Source organism: Alexandromys fortis, unplaced genomic scaffold, assembly GCF_014885135.2.
Source record: "Alexandromys fortis isolate MF-2015 unplaced genomic scaffold, M_Fortis_MF-2015_v1.1 scaffold_14, whole genome shotgun sequence".
NCBI classification, from domain to species: Eukaryota; Metazoa; Chordata; class Mammalia; order Rodentia; family Cricetidae; genus Alexandromys; species Alexandromys fortis.
This window is the reverse complement of record NW_026067910.1, coordinates 12,543,411-12,568,830: the sequence shown is the minus strand read 5'-3', so window position 1 is coordinate 12,568,830 and position 25,420 is coordinate 12,543,411. Positions and strand designations below refer to the sequence as shown.

The window sequence follows — 25,420 nt, the reverse complement described above, 5'->3', positions numbered from 1 at the left end:
GAAAATGAAGTCAGTAATGGTGTTTTCTGGTTGCTTTTTTAGCATTTCCGGATTAATCATCAAAAGAAAATAATGAGTTTAGAATACAATTAACCCCTTCTGGGATCTTGGACTATAGTGGCAAAGGTAAAGAATAGGCATTGTGATAAAATTAACCATATTCTAGGACCTCAGGATACAATGACAAAGGAACAACAATGGACTCAACTAGCTCCAGATGTGTGTAAACAGTCTGAAGGTTTCTAAGTGTGCCTTGGACTAGAATCTTCTCTCCAATAGCCATAGAACTTAAGTTGCTAAAATCAAACAGAAACCCTCAGTGCAAGATTGGCTGAATTATAGTGAAAATTAAAATCACATCCCCAGAGGGTGTCAGTGGTTAAATCAAGGGCACTGATTGGTAAGGAACGGAATTCAGTAATTTGGGATGGAAATGTGTGGGAGGACCCTACTGAAGTTGTTGACTTTAGTCCCTCAGAGTCAGGTATTTATTACATCTGAGGAAGTAGTCTCTGAATTCTTAGCAGAGGATGTTTCCCAAACCCCACCACCTGAGAAAATTAATCTCTCATTGTCTGTCAAATCAGCAGTAAATTCCCCAAAGGAATGCCCAGTAAGATAATACTGATGTCCCTCTAGAACCTCTAATAATTACCTCTAGACCTATAAGGAGATTTGAGACTAAGTAGGCACCCAGAGGGGAGCCAGAAAGTTTAGTCCATGGGGATGTATGCTATAGCACTAAAGAGCTTAAAGAATTTGCCAATTTGTTCAAGCAGAAATCTGGAAAATAAGTGTGGGATTAGATTTTAGAGATGCAGGACAAGGATGGGGAGGAGTATTAAACCAGATTACACTGAGTTTATTGGCATGGGCCCATTGACGGGAGATTCTAGGTTTAATATGGAAGCTTACACAGTCAAGCATAGTGTTACAAATTTGTTTGATTGACAGAGCCATGTACACACATTTAATCCTAGAACTCAGGATGGAGAAGAAGACAGATCTCTGAGTTTGAGGCCAACCTGTTATATAAAGCAAATTCCAGGAGAGCCAGGGATACACAGAGAAACCCTATCTGGAAAAAGCAAACAATCAAGAAAAAGTTCCTTTCATTGGTTGGCTGAAACATTTGTCAAAAGGTGACCTACTGAAAAGGAGCTAGAGATACCTGATATTTCTTGGTTTAGGGATGATGAAGGGATGTTATGGCTCAGGGAAACTAAATGGATATGCTATATAAATGCTAGAGTGGATATGCTATATAAAACCTAATTCTCCACATGAGAAGGTTCAAAAGACATGCCCTTCACAAAATCCGAAGTGGTGATGGGGCACTAGCACTTTGAAGAATTTTGTCATTGTGCTTTTACTTACGCCAGACCTTAGAGTTAGAGATGCCGTTGCTCTGTGGAATGAATTAAATTGTGATGGATTTAACTGGGCCCCAGAGAGTCAGGAGCCAGGTGGTAGCATTGAACTGCCAAAGGCAAGATGATGATGCTTATCGTAATGGGCAGCATAGGCAAAGTGATTTTTATGGTGACCTGACTCACATGGACCTTTGGTACTGGCTAATTAGTCTTGATATTTCCATGTGTGAAATAGGCAAGATGCCTACCACGTTTTTGGTTGATTTGTATAAGCAGAAAAATTCTCAAGCAAATGAAAAGGAAGTCTCTGTTGGATCTTGGCAAAAGGGAATCTTGCATTGTGAACCATTTTTTTTTCAGACTTGAGCCAGTGTGCAGATTCAGAACCTCTTAAATCTAGGACACTTTGATTTCCCTGAAGAAGGACCTTGAAAAATATCTGAGTTTTACTATTGGCCTCATTCCACAGATGGACTGAAGGCCCTTTACAAGTATAAATACCCTGGGTAAAAGGAAACAGTCAGACTTTTTGGGCGTCTACTCGGTACTGGTTCTGAATTGATGTTGATTCTGGGAGATGCCAAGAAACACTGTGTACCTTCAGTTAAAGTAGGACCTTGTGGAGGCCAGGTGATTAATTGAGTTTTGATGGACATGAGACTCACGGTGGGTCTAGTGTGTCTCTGAATTTATACTGTGGTTATTTCTCCAGTTCTAGGATGAATAATTAGGATAGGCAAACTTAGAGGTTGGCAGAATTTCCACATTGGTTCTCTGACCTGTGGAGTGAGGGCTATTATGGTAGGAAAGGCTAAATGAAAGCCTTCGGTGTTGCCTCTGCCAGGTGAAAGAGTGAATCAAAACCATATCATATCCCTAGAGGAACTGCAGAAATTAGTGTCACTAGCCAGGACCTGATAGATGATAGGGGTGGTGGGTCCCACCTTATCTCTCTGTAACTCTTCTATTGGGTCAGTGCAGAAAACAGGCGGATCAAAAAGAATGACAGTTGACTATCACAAATTTAATCAAGCAGTGACTCTGGTGGGCTGTCTAAAATGTGGTGCCCTTACTTAAGAAAGATTAACACATCTCCCGGTATATAGTATGCAGCTATTGATCTAGAGAATATCTTTTTTTTTGGCACCTGTTCATAAGGACCATCAGAAGCAATTTGCTTACAGTTGGCAAGGTCAGCAGGATAACTTTACATTGTACCTCAAGGATATATTCAGTCTCCAGCCTAGTGTCATAACTTAATTGGAACGAATCTTGATCATTTGTCTCTTCTGCAAAATATCACAGTGCTCATAATTGAGGACATTATGCTGATTGGATCAAGTGAGCAGAAGGTAACAACTGCTTTGAACTTGTGTGCATAAGAAGATGAGAAATAATTCCAACAGAAATATGAGGGCCTTCTACTTCTGTGAAATTCCTAGGAGTCCAGTGATGTAGTACATACAAAGATAATCCTTCTAAGATGAAGGGTCAGTTTTTGTACTTGGCCTCTCCCTTCACTAGGCAAAAAAAGCAGCATTTAGTGGGTGTATTTGAATTTCAGAGACAGCATGTTTTCTACTTGAGTTGGTTCTCCAGCCTGTATATCAAGTGAATTGGAATGTTGCTAGCATTGAGTGGGACCTCAAACAGGACGAGGCTCTTCAACAGGTCCAGGCTGCTATGCAGGATAGTCTAACACTTGGATCATATGTTCCAGCAGACCTATTGATAGCTGAGGTCTTAGTGACAGACAGCAATATTATTTGGAACCTTTGGCAGACCCCTATATAGGTGACTAGCAGAAGAAACTTCGGAAACTTGGAGCAAGGCTCTACCATCATCTTTAGACATGTATTCTCCCTTTGAGAAAAAGTTCTTGACCTGCTATTAGGCCATAGTGGAAACTTAATACTTGGCAATGGGCCACCAAGTTCCCATGTAACCTGAGCTGCCCACCAAAAGTATTATCTGATTCATCAAGACATAAAGTAGGATGTGCACAGCAGCAATCTATTATCAAGTGGGAGTGGCCTGAGCAGGTCCTGAGGGTGAAACAACTTACCTAAAGAAATGAACGCACAAATGCCTGTGGTTTCTACTCATGTTACAAGTCTTTCTATTCATTAGCAGGCACCTATAGGCTGATGGGGTGTTCCTGATGATTAGCTGACTGAAGATGAGAAAACTAGGGCCATGTGTATTGATGGTTCTGCATACTATATATGCCCCATCTAGAAGCAGACAGCTATAGTATTCCACTCTCTTCCTGGGACAAGCATGAACGATATTGGTGAAGGGAGAGCTTCACAGTGAGTAGAACTTTGGACAGTACACATAGCCATACATTTTGCTTGCAAGGAGAAACTGCCAGATGTATGATTGTTTATTGATTCATGGACTATAGCCAATGGTCTGGCTTGGTGTCAGGGGCTTGAAAAGGGCTTGCTTAGAAAATTAGTGAGAAAGGCCTTTGGAGAAGAAGTATGCAGTTAGATGTCTCTGGATAGGCAAGGGATGTGAAAGTACTTGTGTCCCATGTAAACGCTCATCAAAACATGACCAACAGAGGAGTTTAATAATCAAATAGATAATATGACCCATTTTGTGGACAGTTAGCCTTTCTCCCCAGCCATCCTTGTCATTGCCCAGAGGGCACATCAACAAAGTGTCTGTGGTAGCAGAGATGGAGATTATGCATGGGCAGACAACATGGATTCTATTCATCAGTGCTGACCCATCTATAGATGCTGCTAAGTCCCAAATCTGCCAACAGCAGAGACTAATACTGAGTCCCAGATAGAGTACCATTCCAAGGCATGACCAATCAGCAACCTGGTGGCAGACTGATTACATTGGGCCACTTCCTTTGTTGAAAAGGCAACACTTTGTTCTTACTAAAATACTTAACTGGTTATGAAATTTTCTTTTCAGCATGTAATGCTTATACCTAAACTATTATTTATGGATGGTGTAGGGAGTCCATCTGTCTTTGTGTTGCTTTCATTGGTTAATAAAGAAACTGCTTTGGGCCCTTGATAGGGCAGAACGTAGGTAGGTGGAGAAGACAGAACTGAATTCTGGGAGGAAGAAAGCAGAGTCAGGGAGACACCATGGAGCCACCAGAGACAGAGATGACAAATCTTTCCCAGTAAGCCACTGACACATGGCAATATACAGATTAATAGGAATGGGTTAAATCAAGATGTGAGAGTTAGCCAATAAGAGGCTAGAGATAATGGGCCAAGCAGTGTTTTAATTAATACAGTTTCTGTGTGGTTATTTTGGGGCTAAGCTAGCCAGGTGGCTGGGACCAACAAGTGGGCCCTCTCTCCAGCAATATTTGGACTTAAAAAAATGCCAAATAAGAAGGTGAATCCAAAGAAAAACATATAGTTATCCTCCTGGATATGGGAAGTAGACAATATTGCCAGGAAAAAAAAATTGGGATCTTGGGGGTGGGGTGGGATGGGGGTAACAGGAGATGGGGAGAGAAAAGTGAGAAGGGGAGGATGGGGGAACTTGGGGAAATGGGATGGGTGGGATAAAGGAAGGGTGGATATGGGAGCAGGGAAGCATATATCTTAATTAAGGGAGCCATCTTAGGGTTGGAAAGAGACTTGAACCCAGAGGGGCTCCCAGGTGCCCAGGGCGATGTCCCCAGTTAGTTCCTTGGGCATCTGAGAATAGGGAACCTGAAATGACCCTATCCTATAGCCATACTGATAAATATCTTGCATATCACCATAGAACCTTCATCTGGCGATGGATGGAGATAGAGACAGAGACCCACACTGGAGCACCGGATTGAGCTCCCAAGGTCCCAATGAGGAGTAGAAGGAGGGAGAACACGAACATGGAAGTCAGGACTGTGAGGGGTGCACCCACCCACTGAGACAGTGGGGCTGATCTATTGGGAGCTCACCAAGGCCAGCTGGACTGGGACTGAAAAAGCATGAGATAAAGCTGGACTCTCTGAACATGGCGGACAAGGAGGGCTGATGAGAAGCCAAGGACAATGGCACTGGGCTTTGATCCTACTTCATGTTTTGGCTTTATTGGAGCCTACCCAGTTTGGATGCTCACCTTCCTAGACCTGGATGGAGTGGGGAGGACCTTGGACTTTCCACAGGGCAGGGAACCCTGACTGTCTTCAGACTGGAGAGGGAGGGGGAGAGGAGTGGGAGAGGAAGAGAGGAGTGGGGGGAGGGGGAGAAAAATGGGAGGCTGGGAGGAGGTGGAATTTTTTTCATAAATAAATAAATAAATGCCCTATCCATCATCCTGGTATTCATACAGTATTGCTTCTGACCAAGGGACTCACTTCACACTCAGAATCCAACAGTGGGCTCATGTTCATGGAATCCACTCTTCTTACCATGTTCTCCATCATTCTGAAGCAGCTGGTCTGTTAGAAGGCTGGAATAGCCTCCCAAAGACATAGTTAACAATTAGCATTTGGTTGAACATAGTTCTCCAGAAGGCAGCAGAAGCTTTGAATCAGAATCTGATATATACTGTTTCTTCTCCCATTGCCAAGATTCATTGGTTCAGGAATCAAGGATTGGAAAAGGGAATGGTTCTACTTATTGTCACCCCTAGTGATGCAGTAGTAAAAGTTTTTCTTCCATTCTCTATTACCTTGCATTTGAGTGCCTTGAAGTTTTGATTCCAGAGTTGGTAGCATTCCTGATAGGAAATACAACAGACATTCAACTGAACTATAAGTTTAAATGCTCACCCCTTCACCCCCTCACTCCCTCACCCCCCTCACCCTGGGTTACTTCAAGATTCTAATGCTCTTAAGTCAACAAGTTAAGAAAGGAGTGCCAGTGTTAGGAGGGGTGGTTGATCTAGGTTACTGAGGGGAAATATATATTTCTTCTCCACAATGGAAGTAAGCAAGATTATAACTGGAATACAAGGATTCCATTAAAGGATCTCGGTGTTATGTCCAGCAATTAAAGTCAACATAACATCATTACAACTCAATTCAGAGAGGATGACAAAGGGTACAAACCCTTCAGGAATGAAGGTATGGGTCTCTCTTCTAAGGAGAAAAAAGAAAACAACATCAAAAAACCCAAAAAACTGAGACCTACTGAGGTGCTTGCTAGGGTGAAGGAAATACAGGACTGGTAGTTGAGGAAGGTAGTTATAAATGCCACATATGACCATGTGACCAGTTACAGAAACAAGGATTATAATTGATATGAGAGGTACCTCAATGTCAGAGGTCTAACTCTAAAGAATTGAGGGATTTTTTTGTAGTTTTGTTGTTGTTTTAAGAACTCCTAATTTAGGATACTTTAATTTGACACAAACATTAGTAATACTGAATCTAAGAGTTAATTATATTGATGTCATTAGAGATATTAGGCCATTAGGGTAAGGAGATTAGCTGTAAGCTGGGTTTGGAAAGTGAAAGAAAAATGAGACTGAGGGTTCAAATAAGGAGGATGAATTTCTTGACAGAGAACATACAGATGGACCCAGAGTCAAAGATGCTAAAGGTATTTGGATAAGAGTATACCAGACCTCCTAAGAACTACTTTGAAACACTCTGAATTGCAGAATTTCCTAATTTCTACTATAAATTCTTTGCCCTTGACTGATGTGGAGCTAGTTACATGATGTCAACGAACATTAATAAAATTTAGAAATCATGGCTCTCAAGGGGTGGTCTGAGCTGGACTCACTGTTCCATGTCCATGTTTAGAACGCATGTGGAGGGAGTGGCTCCATAACATGAGACAAACTAGACGAGAAAGACATGACTGAACTTTTATAGGCAAACTCATAAGAAGAACATTTAGGCCATTTATCACTTATGTGCATGACATCCACTATTAAAATATCACTGTGTTCCACAGGAATGTGACTTTATTTGCTTCTCCTAACATGTCATTGCTTTTACTAGTAACAAAACCATTGTTTTAATTTACATTTGTGACTGAATTTCATGCATCTTAGGTAGTCTGAAACTCATAACAGCTCAGGATGACTTTGAAACTCTAATATTCTTGCTTTCATGTCTTAAAGAACTGTTAAGGTCTGTGACTACAGGCAGGGTTTATACTGTGCTGGGAGTCAAACCTATGCCTTCATGAAGCAAGGTAAGCATAGTGTTCTCTGAGCTAAATCTCCTGTCTGACAAAAGTATTATTATTATTTTTTTTAAGGAAGGGGTGTTTGGGGGTTGTTCTTTTTTTTCTATGATTTATTTATCTTTATTTTTATGTGCATTGGTGTGAAGGTGTCAGATCCCCTGGAACTGGATTTTCAGACAGTTGTGAGCTGCCATGTTGGTCTGGGAATTGAACCCGGGTCCTCTAGAAGAGCAGTCAGTGCTCTTAACCGCTGAGCCATTTCTCCATCCCCCAAAAGTATTATTTTAAGCAAACAAGCTTTCTGAGGTTATCATCAAGGGCTAAAATGCCTTGCAGAAATTAATTTTCTCATCAACACAATTATACTGACTTTATAACTGAGGAATCAGAAAAAAAAACATGGTATAGGCGTATTAGTCTTGGTGTTTTGCAGCCGATATACAGAGAAAAATCTCTTAGACTCAAACACAATGCCTAAAGAAGCTAACAGTTGGATTGATCAGTTGCAAGTAGCAGTCGGGTTTCACTGAATAAGTGCAGAAAGGAAAATCTTATGTTGCAGATCTTAACAGTTTACAAGGAGAGCCAAAAGTTCAGTTTTTCATGTAAATTTCCTGTTTAAACATCGTGTTCAGACATCTGTACACTCTGAGGAAGCTTAGATTAGTTCATCCAGCCTGTGCATCTGCCCCATTGGGGAGCAAGCCAGACCCATGCCACCTTGCTCTGTCCTTGCACTTCCAAGCTTTGTTCAGGAAGTGTAGGTTCTGCTCCAGACTAGGTTGACACATTCACATACTCAGTTACCACTGAATTGGATCGCTTCTCTCCCTCCAATAAAAACTAAAAATCAACACTGAATATCTGACCTGCTGCCTCCTCAAATCTATTAGCTAAATTTGAACAGCAAAAGAGCAAGCTTCTACTCAACATAGGTAAAAAAGAATCTCATACCGAACACCCAAAGAACAAAAGAAGTTCACACACACCCAGGTTACATCACAAGAACAAGAACAACAAATAAAGGCCGGGCAGTGGTAACACAGGACTTTAATCCCAGCGTTTAAGTGGCAGAGGCAGGTGGATCTCTGTGATTTTGAAGCCAGCCTGGTCTACAGGAGCTAGTTCCAGAACAGGCTCCAGAAAAAAAGTCTCAAAAAACCAAAACCAAAAACAACAACAATAACAACAACAACAACAAAAGGCTAAGAAAATATTTATACCCCGAATCTACTAGTCTTATATAAATGTTCTCTATTGATGATTACTTAGATCAACCCCAGGAGAAAGAATTTAAAAGAACAACCATAAAATAAACATAGTTGACTAATTCAAGGAGTTTAAAGAAGACAGGTTGATGAAGTCATCAGTCTTGAAGATGAACCTATAAATAATTACCACTTTAATAATCCACTAACTACATTCTAACTATTTGTCCTATACCCACAGATATGTGTAGTCCTTACCCCTTATCACAAAAACTTTTTTTGTAACACACAGAGACCATTATAAAAAAAAACAACCAATTAAAATTGAGAGTTGTAGAACAACTCCCAAGTGATATATCTATAAAACAACCCACCTACCTAAGACTCAGGGAACATTATGGAAAAAGGGAAAGAAAGATTGTGAGAACCAGATGTTAAGTGAATTTGTTACGATACTGTGTCTTCTAGTTATGCCAGATGTTATGTTGTGGGACAATGCTTTTGTACACTGTAAAGATTTGTCACTTGAATTCATTTAATAAAATGCTGATTGGCCAGTAACTAGGCAGGAAGTATAGGTGGAGCAACCAGATAAAAGAATTCTGGGAAGAGGAAGGGCAGAGAGTCAGTGAGCAGTCAGAAGCAGAGGAAGCAAGATGAGATTGCCTTACTGAGAAATGGTACCAAGCTACATGGCTAAACATAGACAAGAATTATGGGTTAATTTAAGTTTTAAGAGCTAGTTAATGATCAGCCTGAACTAACAGGCTAAAGAGTTTATAATTAATATAAGCCTGTATATGATTTTTTTGAGGACTGAACAACTGCAGAACCAGATGTGGCAGAAACTTCTATTTACAAATGGTGCCCCAAACACTTATATTTCCACATAAAGCCCAAGAAAGCTTAACAAAAGATTCTAGACAAACAAGAACAGAGTTAAGAACAGCTTCTTGGTAACTGTCTTTACTCCAGTAAGCTCTGTTTTCTGGTGGCAAGAAGAGATGCAGTTCTTGCTTTTAGAGATGCTTCCTAACTCAGAATTATTGGTAAAAAACTTATAACTCTTTTAAGAGGCTCTGTCACCAATTACTAAAATGCTGTTTATGAGCAGCCAGTTTCAGGCATGCTTGTTGATGGTGACAGGGACCTTGAAACTCCACAGAGTTGTGGGAATAAATGTGGCTCCTAACAGTGCCTCTGCCATGAAGCTAAGGAATTGGGTGGAGTCAGTTGCCAAAGCTGCAGCTTTAATCCTAGCCATGCCACTTAGCAGATTTGTGACTCATGTGTTAGAAAAAGATAAAGACAGATTCAGACCCAAAACAAAACAAAACAAAGAAACAAAAAACCTCTAAATGGTTTATAGTGTATTTAAAAATATACATTGGCTTGAGGGAGAAAAGAAAAAAAGATAGAGAAAGCCCTTACAAAAGAAATAGAGTAGCCAGGCATTATGGCACACACCTTTAATTCCAGCACTTTGGGAGTAGAGGCAGGCAGATTCCTTTGAGTTTGAGGCCAGCCTGGTCTACAGAGTGAGTTTCAGGACAGGCAAAGATGCACAGAGAAACCCTGTCCCTAAAAACCAAAACTTAAAATGTAAAATTAAAGGAATAGAGTTAAAAAATAAAGCCATGTAAAGACGGAAAATACACAGAGAATCTGGATAGTGTATGTTATTGTGTTGTCTTTGAATTGTTTGACTGCTGAGGAAGGAGCAACAGCTACTAAAAGATATTTGATTATAAATGTTGTGGGATTAATCCAACATATATATTTTGAAGCCTTGACTTCAAAATTTAAGCCAAAAGATATGTTATGTAGGAGAAGAGGTTTTGCTTTTGTTTCTACAGGAAGTGAGAATCTATGGATTCATTCTTGGTTAAGAAAATAAGGTCTGATTGAAGAAGAACCCTGCTGAAAAATCTCTAATGGGAATGAATGGCCCAGATGATCCAATATTTCAGAGCATCTCTGTTGCAGTTTTCTCTGAGTTCTACATCCAGAGCAGCCTTAAGATCACTGGCTGAGATGATCCAGCCTCACAGAATACTCCAGGCAGGACTTGGCCATAATCCTAAATTTTCTTTGGGTCCCAATAAGACTACCAGCACCCCGAATCAACAGGAAGAAGCCTAGAAAACTGCACCTATTTCCCAAAAATTGGATTATGAACGTTTGTCTTTGTTTGGAGTGCTGGTTACAATTGTTACGGATAATGATCAGGAAAAATACTAAACAAAGGAGATTAGCTTCAGGGTACTACTTTGAAAAGAAAAAAAGGGGGCATGCTGTGGAATAATGATTTTGTGCACTGTAAAGATTCATCACTCTTATTGGCTTAATAAAACCCTGATAGGCCAGTAGTCAGGCAAGAAGTTTAGGCAGGGCAATCAGATTAGGAGAATTTTAGGAAGAGAAAAGGCAGAGACACAGTTGTTAGCCAGATGCAGAGGAAGAAAGATGAGAATAACTTACTGAGAAAAGGTACTAAGCCATGTGGCTAAACATAGACTTAGGGGTTAATTTAAGTTTTAAGAACTAGTCAATAATAAGATAGCACTAATAGACCAAACAAGTTTTAATTAATATAAACCTCTGTGTGTTTCTTTGTGATTGAACAGTTGTGGGACTGGGTGGTACAGAAACTTCTGTCTACAACAGTACACTCACAAAGTCTCACCAACATGACCACCTAAACTTTAACTAAACAAGGACAATAACAGTAAATAGACATGCCTAAGTGGTCAGGGGAAAGGCCGTGAGGTCTCAACCTTATACAAAGAACTTCAGGAAACTAAGGAATGCTGAGAGTAGGTTAAATTGGGAAAGAACATGCCAATTGGCTATTTAATCCTAAATGGTCAGCCCTGAAAACATACATACCAGTGACACACACTCTATCTCTTTCACACACACACACACACACACACACACACACACACACACACACCTAACAGTAATTAATGAAAAGGAAGCCCTGAATTTGAAATAGAGCAATACAGGATACACGGGAAGATTTAGAAATGACCAAATCAAAATCTCAAATATAAAAGAAAAAAAGGTAAGGACTAACACTACATGTTAAGTGAACTACATGTTAAGGATACATATTGCTATCCTTAAAGAGGATAGCAATAAATGCCACAGTGATGTCCAAATAAACACAAACATAATCATATGGCAAAATAAAGTGAAATATATAATTCAGGATTTGAAAACTGAATTCAGCAGGGCATGACTTACAGAAGAAAACTTAAGATGAAATGCAGATAAAATTGTTGCCATATTTTAAACATGCTGAATGTTAGTGTGGGTCCCAAGATCATCCAACAGCTTGATCATATCACTCAGCGTTTCTCTAGGAAAGTATGTGTGAAGTAGTATCAGAATTGCTAACCCATGCCCCAATGAGAAACATCATTATCAATTAGAGTATGGCATTTACATGTAATTTCCCTTTTCCTTCAATTTTACTGACTCTACATGTTCTCAAAGATTTTTAGGTCAGAATCATTTATGCCCATCCCCATCAGTGGAGTTGTGTTGTACATTTAATGTTCAGTTGGATTCTCTTATTATAGATAATATTACAATTATTTGGCATCATCTTTGGATATGATGTTTTGCTCTTATCATGACCAATTTGCTAGATTTAAGAGTTGTAGATATGGGGGCTGGAGAGATAGGTCAGTGTTTAAGAGCACTGGCTGCTCTTCTAGAGGTCCTGAGTTCAATTCCTAACCAATTCAATATGGTAGCTCACAGCCATCTATAATGTGATCTGGAACCCTCTTTTGCATGATGATCTCTCCTATCATACAAGCTTACATGCAGGCAGAATACTGTATATACAACAAATAAATAATTTTAACAAAATGCTGGGCCTAGGTGGCACATGCCTTTCACCTAGTGCTTGGAAGGCATAGACAGGTAGAATTCTCTATGAATTCAAGGCCAGCCAGAAAGTCTACAAAGTGAGTTCCAGGACAGCTATGGCTGTTACACAGAGAAATCCTGTCTCAAATATCAGAACAAAACAAAACATACCGCTAAGAGGTACATACTGTCAGTCAAGTGATAGGAACAGGTGCAATTTTTACCTTAGGTTTTAACATCTATTCTAAATAATATGCCTTATTTGTCTACGTTTGCTACTTTTAATTTTAACTTCCTAATTGGGCACAATGTAGCTTCAAGCTCATGCCAAGTTAAAACAGTTGATTTTTTTTTAATTCTATCTACACATTAAGAGACTGAAGGATTTGGGAAATAACTGATATGTGATGTTACAGAAGCCACCCCAGAGTAAATTTTACAAGCATGACAATACACACAAGCACACACACATATACACATACACACATAGACACACACAACACGCACAAACTAACAGTTGGTAACATAATGCTTTTTATAGAACTATACTAATGGAATGCCAAAACTGAACTGGTTGCTAAGGAAACTAATTTAATTGAGCAAACATATTAGTGATTTTGGGGAGGTATCTTTCAGTAATGCAGTAAGTTTATATCATTGATTTGGCTCTATTTCATGATGCAAGTGTTTTGATTTCAATATATTATCGTTATTACAATCATGTCATGAAATTTTAGGTAAGAGATCATTTAAGATTCTGTTGACTATTTTACAAGTTAAAATATTTCTGTGTGAACAAAATTATTTCTGATGCAAATTTTTTTCACTGTCATAAAATTAAAATTTTGAAGAGAACAGAAAAATACTGTTCGTTTTATTTCATTATATCTATCTCTACTTATTTTCAAAAGAAAACTACATATTGTCCTAGATTTTTTCTGTTGCTATGATAAGAAAGGGTTTCTTTTGGATCACAATTCTAGGCTATATTCCATCATGGCAAGGAACTCAATGTCATGGTAACCTGAAGCATCTCATCATCATGAAGAAGAGAGGGAATGATGAGTTCTCTTTCTCAATGTACACAGTGTAGGATCTCAGCCAGAGGACTGTGTCACTCGTAGTGGGCTGGTTTTCCCATCTCAGTGAACATAATCAACACAGTACCCCACTGACATGCCCTGAGGCTCATCTCTGAGATCATTCTAAAGTCAGACAAATGGACAATTAACAGTAACTACCACATTAATAGTCAAAGAATCCCAGATGATCCAAGAGAGATTAAAATTGATTTTAACATATTTTGTTTCATTATTTATTGTGTTTTATTTCTATTTACTTTAACCTGCTTCAATTTCATCTTATACTTATTACACTGCTGATATTTATGGGGAGGTTTAATTTAAGTAATGGCTGTTCCGTAATTGCGGTGAAGTAATCAACAATGTGCGAACCACCTATTATTAATGCTCTAACTACCAAGTATTGCTACATCGGGAGGTGGTGGAAAATAAAATGAAGTTTTAGTTTACTTCTGATCTCCGAATATCTGAATGATTTGTATAGATTGGAAATCAGTAATTTTCTGAGGACTGCCTGGAGAAAGCCTCTTTCCATTCAAGCAGAGCTAAGCATGATTTGGCATCCAACCATAAGGTCTTGTCATTGTGGTCTACTTCATCGTGACTCTTGTGTTCTCTGTACTCTTTCCCTTGCCCCTCAGAGCAGGCAGAATTATTATTTTCAATGAAGAAATTCCTCGAGATTTAAAGGCTAGACCCAGTTGATAAACTCTTGGTCTGAATTAGACATTCATGCAACTTCAAAACTGTGTTCTATCAGGAACAGTTCTACTGAGAATCTCTTAATTCAGAACTAATGATACTTTTATTTTTTCTTAAAACTTTGTTCTCAATTTCACTCTTTCTTCAGAGTACAAAGGCTATAATCAATTATGCCTCAATTCTCTGGTGTGTACTATTCAGGGAAAACTAGCAGAGAACAATATGCTGAGAAAAATCTTCCAAGAATGAGTAAGAAAGAAAATGTCATCTTGAAAGTTCTCCACATATTTCATGACAGACCAAACTGGTCTTTTAAACTTGAGGAGAGATTTAGACATGCAGTGTAAAAAAAGAAAACTATATAGGGACCACAACAAAGTAAGAGCAAATTTCCCTATAGCCTATTTGCATGTCTGGCACCTGTGGCCATTGATGGCATCACATGGGCACCAATGAACATGGGCACCTCTCGAGTTTTGTTACACATAACCTCTGTCTCAGTTACACATAACTATACTCTATGTCTGCAGCTTTAGTTGGTAGATATCCCATGTTCCTGGTATCTCCAGCACACTGCTGTCTCCACTGCATCTTTGATCTTGCCTTTCTAATTTCATGCAGTGGCTTCTCGGAGTTTCTTTGTTGAGAATCCAATGTAGCTACGTAATACCTGGCCTCAGCGGCTTTCTGGTACCTTGGTGCATGACTCCATATATCCTTGCTCTTGCAGTTCACCTGGATACAGAACCAGAACCCTGTAGAGGAGACTACCAACTTTGGCTGCCAGCTCCAGATGTTGTCTGGCCCCCTTCTACTACAGCTGTTCTACCCTGTCCATAGATGGGTGTTTTCCAGGAGACCTCATTCAGTAGTATTTTCAATTTAACTCTCAATGAATTTGTATTTTTATAAGATGGAGTCATTTATGCTTGGACCATTGACCTTAGGGAATGTTTCTTCTTGTTCCCACAAGGAGCAAGAGAATTCTTTGTTATGACTGGCTTCTCTGTACCTGCCCTAGCTACAACTTTAAACTCACTCTTGCTTCTTTTCTCATGGACATTTTTCAGCTCTCCTGCTTTTTCTTTTTGTAAATATGAATAAGAACAGGACAGTGACACAGCCTGATATGAAACTGTCTTGACACTTTTTCCACCAGACAAATTAGTGCACTGTTTTTCAATCCCTCAGTAAAGTTTTCAAGACACGTGCAGAAAGCAGCCACATTATTCGGTAGAATGCAACAGAAAACAGCCTTTAGGTTATTTTGATTGGAGTGTCCCTCTGAAACCTTTCAAACCAGGTATGTGCTGTCTGAATTTCTCTTGGCACTCTGGTCTTCCAAACTCTCCCCAGGACAGCCTATCTCATGAAGCTCTGCTTATAGCACTTTAGTTTCTCTAGGCTGCAGCCCCAAATCTTCCTAAAAACCAGATTCAGAAGTCAATGAAGCACTGGTTAGATTTATCACAGTAACAAATGTACTCCTTAGCACCAAATTTCTGTATTAGTTCTTATTGTTGCGACACAATGAAACGTGACTTCAAGAAGGTTGGTTTATTTTGGTTTCACGGTTTGAGGCTACAGGTGGTGACAGAAGGGAAAGTGGCTCCAGCTGTGGTGGCAGCAGGAGGAAACAGCTGGTCATTTTGCATCCACAGTCAGGAATCAAAAAATATTCATGTTGGTGATCAGCGTCTTTTCTCATTTGTTTTTTTCCTTTTTGTTTAGCCCAGAACGGCAAAGCATGGGATGATGCCACTCAAATTTAGAAAGGTTTTTCTCTTTTTAGTATCTCTGGACACTCCTACAAGTTAATCTCCAGATTACTAATTTTCAGATTTCCTAAATCTAGTTAAGTCAAAATTGCATATTGACCACCATGCCAGGTTGGAGTAATAAGGGCAAAGCTTGGTACATGAAGTTTAGTAAAGTATCGGGGAAAACTCCTGTCTTTAAAAGGGCACTGGAGACAGAATGGGACATAGAGATGTTTTGGTTGGTAATGCCTCCACAAGACAAAACCTTCAAGAACAGTAGGAGACAAAGGACCAATGCTAGATCCAGTTTTAAAATTATAACCTAAGAGAAGACTTTAGACATCACTGGGTGTGGAAAATACAGTAGCAGAACGGCAACTTAGCATAATGTTCATTTAAAAAAGGTGCTCATGAAAACCGGACTCTCTGAACATGGCGGACAATGAGGGCTGATGAGAAGCCAAGGACAATGGCACTGGGCTTTGATCCTACTTCATGTTTTGGCTTTATTGGAGCCTAGCCAGTTTGGATGTTCACCTTCCCAGACCTGGATGTGGGGGAGAAGACCCTGGACTTTCCACAGGGCAGGGAACCCTGACTGTTCTTCAGACTGGAGAGGGAGGGGGGAGAGGAGTGGGGGGAGGGTGAGAGGGGTGGGAGGTGGGGGAGGGAAATGGGAGGCTGGGAGGAGGCAGGAATTTTTTTTTTTCAAAAAAAAAGGTGCTCATGTTTAAGTCAAAGATGAAAGGAAAAGAGTCACATCTGATACAATTTTCTAGTAGTCTCTAGGCAAACTAGGTAGATTTGGTGAGAAAAAGTGTAGAGTAAAAGAAATCATAGTCATTCTATTTAAAAGAGTTCCCTCAATATAGAGAACAGTGTAATGATTCAAAAGGAACAAACCATTCTGAGATTGGAGGAAATAGAGCAGGTTATTCAGAAGAAAACAATCCAAGATCAAGATGTGGGGATATTAGGGGACCAAAGTGGGAGACATGACCCGAGCAGTGGCTGATTCATTCCTGCACTTAGAGCAATGATGAATGCTAAACACTGAGGGAGGTTATACAATATAAATAAAATATAATTCTCATTTTTGATTCTTCTATTAAGGAACTTCTTCCTTTCTGTATATTACGTTGTAGCTGTTGTTTAAATTTAAAAAATTCTATCCTTCACTCTAGGAGAGAATATGCGTATTCATTTCCCCAGCAGTGCAATCTAGAAGAGTACTTTTCCATGTGAGTTGTACCTCAGGGTACTGAACTGAAACAAAGGCAAGAAGGGATAAAGAAAGGCAGGGGCGCACAATTACCTTTAATGGGAGAAATCACTTGGTTTCACCCTTGGGGAGAAAAACTAAATGGTGCATGCCAAAATATTTCAGTAAGGAGTTAATAATTTATAATAACTAATTCAAAACTAATTTTTCTGTGCTAAATTGAGAACGTCAGTTGTTCAGGATAAGTTGGGGTAGTATCTCAAGCCTTGCCCTGGCTTAGTTCAGTAATTGTTTGGGGGGGGGTCACACAAAATCTCTCATCAGTTTCTGAGAGTCATGCGGGAGCCTGGTTTGAAAACTCATTAGCAGACAGGTTTCCTGGCTGGAGTGATGGGAAGTGGAACAAAAGGCAGCCACTGTCACTGTGCCTGGCTGCCTTGGCGTGGGCTCACTGGGTTCCATGGTTCAGTGACTCATATCTGAGCAGAACAAAACTTCATCACAAAGAGTTTCATTCTGCATTAAACTTACAGATGAAAAGTCATTTAGTTTCTATGCTGCAGTGATGCAAATAAAAACCCTTAACATTTTTATTAATTGCTAAAAGGGGAGGGTTTCAGCAGCACAAACATCCTCTCACAGAACTACAAATATACAACTTCTGAAGACCAGAACTTGAGAGATGCCAAGTATTTTGAAATCTATGGGTCTGCTTTACAAGATTAGTTAATGCAATTTTGAAACTGCATGATCAACATAAGCACTCCAATCAAAAAAATTATTTGGTATATGTTATGTCTTGGTATATATATTATTGGTATATAAAATGTCTCCCATAGGCGCCTACGTTTGAACATTTTGTCTCCAAAAATTGGTTCTGTTTTAGAAAATCGTGGCGTCACTAAGAGGTGGAGACTCACCAAGGAAATGAATCTCTACAGACCTTGAGGTTTTGTAGCCTGGCACCACTTCTGGTTCGTTCTCTGCTTCCTGATGCCAGAGGCGCAGTGGGCAACCACCTCCACCTTCTGCCATTGCACCTTCCTCACTTTGGTGTACTGGATCCCCTCTGATGGAAAGACACTCCAAACCCTCCTGTTAAACCTGTAAAGTTGCTTCTTCCTAAAATATTTTGTCACAGCCATGAGAAAAATAGCTAATACAGCATCGAACTTGAAAACTCCAATCTTGACATCAGCAGCTGTTAACCCATTTCTCACTCTCGATGAAAACAGATTTGATCCCCATTTGACTGCTCCTTCTGCTCTCTGTCATTTTGGAAACAATTTTTAAATATGGTTTCTAAAGTCTTGTCTCCATAATGAGCAAATTCCTTCCCAAAAAGCTAAGGTGTAAGGAGCTAGGAAATAAATAGTACCTGGGCTAGCAAACAAACAGCAAGGCACACTTAAATATTCAAAAAAAAAAAAACCACTCACATGTCAGTCCTGACTTTTTTGCTTAAAAGAAAAGATACTTGGAGAAATAAAAATAATTGCGAGCCTAGCAACGAATCTAACATTCTATATCTGGTACTCACCCACTTACTGAATGAGCAAAATGGGTTGCTCATTTGGGGCAGTGATGATACCAGAAGCATCCAGGCCATAGGGGGAGCTGTTATTATGTGGCGGAAGGACTTAGTCATGTTTTCAAAATTGTTCATCATTCAACATAAATAAAACTTACATGTCCAGACTTTTTTTTCCTTTTCCACAGTGAGATGGGGTTTTTAATTACTGAAGACAGCAAAATCGTTATGATTTTAGACCATGAAAAAAATATATATCATTTTGCCCCATGAATCCATTAATGGAGATTTTTTCAAAGAAGGCCAGAGACAAGCAATAAAGTTCTTTATATACAAATACAAATACTGTAGTTTCCAACAAGTTGGAAACAACCCAAATGTCCAGGGAGGGGTGATTTGGGTAAGAAAACCATGGCCCTATGGCACGCATGGAACTTTTTAAGTTTGTAAGGCAATTTCACGGCAGCCTTAAAGAAACATTTAAAGAGGCAAGTTCTGATATGTGAGAGGAGGGATGCATTTGGGTGGGGGCTCAGGTAGATATGTAGCTTCATGGTGGTAAAATGAAAAGTTACTTTCTAACATTTTATATCATGCTTCCATATATATACATATATACATACATATATATATGCTCTGAGAGGCACAGATAAACAGATGCCTAAATAAGCATTGAGCACATACAGAGAGAGGCTCTGATGTGTTTCTTTTGTCCTTCTGAACACACTCTGTGTGTGGTAAGTGCACTCACTGTCCCAGGTGCTGGGCACTCTGTTCACACTCGTGTGAGTGGAGTGTACCATTCCACATGACAAGTTCATCTGTGACAAGACAGGGGAAGAAGGGTGATGTTTTCATACCCTCACTTATCTATCCCACATACTATGTGCTCTTCTTCAGAGGGTACACACTCAGTGCTCAACTATAGGGCAGTGGTTCTCAACCTTTGAACACTGTGACCCTTTAATACAGTTCCTCATGACCCCCAACCATAAAATTATTTTTGTGCTACTTCATAACTGCAATTTAGCTACTGTTATGAATTGCACTGTCACTATTTGGTATGCAGGATGTCTGATATGTGACTTTTGAGAAATGAATCATTTGATCCTCCCATAAGCAGTCACTCATGACCCATGGGTTGAGAACCACTGACCTAATACAAGACTGCTGCTACCTAAAACTTTGTATATAGGTTACTAAAATGCTTCTACTTTTGGGTACATAACCTACCATACTGCATGGATAGAAAGAGAAATTACTTTAAAGAAAGAAAGAAAGAAAATGCACAGCCAATAGTAGAGATAACATGCAGATTGGATGTTTGTATAGAAACTACAGTTTTCAAAAGTCTGGATGAGTAACTTTTGATTATGTAGAATTATGTATAATTTTGTAAGCATGACTAAATGTTTCAGCCACATAGTGACAGTTCCCACTGTGGCATGGATGTTCCTGCTATATGAAAATTATTTCAGGTGATAAGAGTATCCAAAACCGTCCATTCAATCATCTGAACTTCTAGTCTTCAGAAGTGTGGACTCAGGTCTCTGGACATTTTTAGTATGCTTAGGAAGTGAGCTAGTGAAGTAATGAATCTTGAGGGAGATCCTATAACCACCACTTTACGAAACTAGCACAGTTCCTAACTACATTCTAAATATCTATCCTTATTCCTGTAGGTAAATGCAGGTGTCTCCCGGTCATCAAAGAAACATCTCCTTGAAATAGATGGAGACCAGCACAGAGCCACAACCAGGGACAATGAAGAGGACAAGTGACCCTGCTGTGCCCAGTTCTCAGTGATACACGTACAACACACTCCTACCACTATGTATCAGGGATCCTAATGATTTTAAGAATCAGTTGAGCAGAAAGTTTCCTGTAAGTTTATGATTCCTAGAAATGTCGGAGAACTTATATCTATGAAGTCTCATCAACATGGCTGCCTACACAAGACCTAGACAATGACACCAACAGATATCCTAACATGGAAGGGAGAAATCTCATGGTGATTCAATCATAAAGAACTACAAGTGATGAAGGAAGGTTGAGACCAGGCAAAATCCTCTTCTTCAGGGAAGAGTTCCCAAATAGGGAAGAACTCCCAAATTGGTTAACCAATACTGTGTTCAGTGCTGAATTATAAATACACGTAGTATTATATAGACTGAGCATCCTGTATATTATATAGGAATACATATCTATAAAATACATACACACAATAATATATGCACACATTTATACATGCATATGCATAAACATGTATATGTGTGTATGTGTGTGTGCACTAAAGCAGTTAATAAAATAGAAGACATAATTTGAGAGGAGGCAAGGAGGGTGGATGAGAAGAGTTGTAGAGAGGATAGAAAAAAGAAAAGGGAGGACATATAATATATTTTAATTTAAAAAAAACATAAAAAATTAGAAAATGCCTTTGAATGACTGTCTAAATAACAGTTTTAAAGTAAACTGTTGCTTCATGCTTATTAGAAACACAGACATACAAATACACATACACACCAAGTGAAGAAATGGGGGCCATGGCACACTGTTGGTGGGACTGATAAGCAGTGTAGCTGGTATAGAAAATATATCTATATATATAAACTTGAACTTGAAATATTATTATAGAAAAAATATAAACGTGAACTTGAAATCTGATGTTAGCCAATAGTCCCATATTGATGTATATGCACAGAAGAATTGAAATCAGAATCCTAAGGAGGGTCACTTGTGAGACTGTGCTTTTATAGACATTAAAATCATAACAAAAAGTTAGAAGCAAAATCAAATGGCTTCAACAAATGAAAAAGTAAAGAAATTGTGGTATTTTGCATCAGAAAAGAAGGCTTTTCTTACATATGGTACAGCATAGAATGGCCTTGAGGATACTGAGTTAAAGAAATAGGGCTCACATAAAGACAACCGCTGTGGGATCTCATAGCCGTGCAGAAAGCAGGGGCAGGGCTGGATGGAGGGCTGGCAGGGACAGCTCCTTAATGGATTTTGGTTGTCACAAATTTGAAGATGAAAAGTTTTGAAAACTTGTCTGTACAACAGTGTGTGTGCATTTGACATGCTGAATGATACACTTGTAGCAGTTAAGGTGGTAAGCTTTATGTCATGTGTATTTTACCAAAATTAACAATGGCTAGTGTCAACACTGTCATTTATGCCTCTTTTCCCTCAAACATGATGAGTATAAAAGGGAGTTATGCATGGCAGCAGTTTTAAAATAATAAGATAAAAAACAATTATCTGGGAGCAAAGAAACCATCTTGAAAGACGGCAAGCTGAAGGAGAAGACTTGATGGGTGGAGAAACATTGATAACGCAAAATGTTGAAATGTAATAAAATGTAAGTCATTTGCAATTCACAATGAAAACCTGCAATCTACACTCCTCAATGTCCTTATCCATTCAAGATACCACATGAGAAGGAGAGCAAGATGAAATCCTGGGGGACTCCAAGTGCTCACATTCCTAAGATTACTAATGAAAATAGGAAGGTCTTATAGTTCAAAGTCCTTAGTTATCCTGCTCAAACCCTGTCAGTCCTGAAGTAGAGATTGCATACTGACCCCACATGTGCAAGATGCATTATCCTCACACTGCACATCTGTTCTACAAATGAACCACTGACATGATTCCATGAATGAAATGTTGGCTTGTAGTTCCCATGACACCGCTGGGGTCAAGGATATAAACTTCAATATTGCAATCTGGGTTTCATTACAGCTCTTCCCACTTTAGAAAACTCATTTGGAAGTTTATAGATCCTACAGTTCCCACTTACAAATGGACCACCTGATTCTCAGGGTCCTCTGGGTTGGGCAGAGGCCAAGTCATGTGGTGCTAAAGTATATCTCTGACATTTATTTGCTTGTTTGTTTATGTGTAAGTATGTATATGTAGGCACATGTGACAGTTCTTTCCTTCTGTATTACTTAAGACAGAGTCTCCTTTTTTTTTCTGTTTTTCACCATTGCATATCCAGACTAACTGGCCTGCAACCTTCTAATGTCTCAGTGAGCATCCTCTCTCCGACTCTATCTCCCTGGAGGAACACAGGTATTATACACACATGCTACAATCCCTGCATCTACATGGTTTTTGGAGTTTGAACTCAAGACACTCTGCAGGGTCAACATTTCACACATTGAATGATCCACCATCTCTCCTCCCTTCAGCATTCCATCCATTTTGTACTTCGAATATGCAGACTATTTTATGTAGAGGAAATCATAGTGGGTTCTATGCTTAGAATACCACTGAAACCTGGAGGGATAGATGGTATTGTAAAGAAAGCTTTTAAAAATCATATTTATTTATTGCAGTGTGTGTGTGTGTGTGTGTGTGTGTGTGTGTGTGTGCACATAATGGAGGGGGTTTGGAGAGGGAGCAGGAAATAGACACCAAGACACACACACACAGAGAGAGAGAGAGAGAGAGAGAGAGAGAGAGAGAGAGAGAGAGAGAGAGAGCCATTTGCCAAGGTCCATGTTTGTGGAGATCAGAGGACAACCTAACTTGTTGGGGTCAGTTATCTTCCTCTACCATGTGGTCTCAGGGATCAAACTCAAATTGTCAGGCGTGCAGCAAGTCTTTTCCCACTGAGCCGTATCGCCAGCCCAGATGCTATTTTAAGCTGTCACACATTTCTACTAACAGTTTCAAACTGTGCTTGACACATAGCCGAGCAATATTTGAAAGGTAGTAATTCAGAGATTTCAGGGGTTCAAATAAGCTTATTTTTGCATGCATTTAGATCAACTACACTGTGCAAATATCTTTTATTTTCATTGCATTTTTCCTCATTTAATTTACTGTTATTTAAAATTAATTGGTCTATGTACCCTCCATTTAATGGAAACAAACAAATATTAAATAAAGACACAGAAACAACCATCAGCTCATTTGCTGGTTGTTGGGAGAGGGGAGAGGACTTTAATGAGTCCAGTGAATCAGACAGTAGATGAAAATTTCCTGACAGCTTATGCTGGTCTAGGTGAAACCCGCTTATTGCCCCTCCTCTTTGTCACCATAGAAGAATTTGACGTATGCTCTCTGTGTGGCTTTATTACACATTCTTTTCCACTCCAGTTAACACATTCTCCTCATTTGTCGTTTCTAATATTTTAGCTAAATTTATGCCATTTTCTTCCCTTCAGTTTTACTGATATTACGGACCTTGATCGCAAGCTGGAAAAATGATTCCATCTGTGAAAGAAAGAATGCAGATCGAATCAACAATGAATTCTCCAAAAATCCGACATTCTTTGTAGGGTTTGATTGGCTGCCCGCATGCCCAAGTCTGAGTGGGAAAACTTCTTTAGGTCTCTTCCAGCTGATTAACTCTGCAGAGCTAAGATCAACTGACAAATTCAATTATACATTCAAATTATATTTCCAAATTGGCTTAATTTTTTTAAAGTGATGAATGATCCTTAAGGGAAAAATTCCATTACAATATGAACAAGCAGAAATTAAGTCTCGGATTTAGCACGGTGTCTGTGCACCCAGACTTCCCAATTTTCATAGAGTTGCTGGATTGGTTTAAAGAAGGGAAGTGCCTGTTTATTGGCCAACCATTACATTTGTTTTCCAGGAAAGAAAAAAAGCATAGGGTAGGGAGAGAAAAGAATACCTCTGAGAACACAGTGAGACTCCACATTAGCCATGGAGACCATAAACAGAGAACAGTTTGTCAACAAACCCTCTCTCAAGGTACAGAATTTGCTAATTCACTTCCTGGTTGGGGTAATTCAGAGAGAAGCCATCGCTGATTGCAGGAGACATTTCCCATTTAGACTCTTACACAGTTGCATAGTGATAAGTAATGTGTTGCCAAACATCTGCCCCCTCTGGGGACTTAATGTACCAAGGCAGAAAAGAGAGAGGAATGTTTCTCACGTGTTCTTCTGTTAGAGTTTGAACCACTGTCAGCAGCTGAACACTGCAAATCTCAATTTTATGGAATAACTTGGGACCTACACTGCTACATAAAAATTGATTTTTTACACGAAATGGAAATTAGCCATTTTTCCTAGAAATGTTACGGAAAAAAAAAGTCTGTTTGACTGATGATAGATTATAAAGCTCACTGACCTTTTTCTTTTTTCCTACTATATTGATAAGTTAGAAAGACATGAAAACCAATAGAAATTACATTTAAACTCATTATCTAAATCTTTTTTTACTAGTAAAACACATTCATTTGTCAAAAGCGACATGCAAGATTAAATTTCCTCAGTATTAACAGATTTTCTGTATTGCAGTTTATTACCTTTTATTATTCAAATGTTACCTGTACTGTTTAATTATTGAAATTGACTCAGGGAAGGAATTGACCCAACTAGATATGCTAGTTAAGGGAGCCATCTTAGGGTTGGCAAGAGACTTGAACCTAGAGTGGCTTCCAGGAGCCCAAGGTGATGTCCCCAGTTAGTCCCTTGGGAAGCTGAGGATAGGGAACCTGAAATGACCCTATCCTATAGCAATACTGACGAATATCTTCCATATCACCATAGAACCTTCATCTGGTGAT

At 39.3% G+C, this 25,420-nt stretch overlaps 1 protein-coding gene across 1 annotated transcript in view; it reads right to left on the bottom strand.

Moving 5' to 3' along the window:
* Nkain2 (sodium/potassium transporting ATPase interacting 2) overlaps positions 1–25,420 on the bottom strand; it is a 1,001,586-nt gene that overhangs the window by 108,011 nt on the left and 868,155 nt on the right. The gene's annotated exons all lie outside the window — the stretch shown is intronic.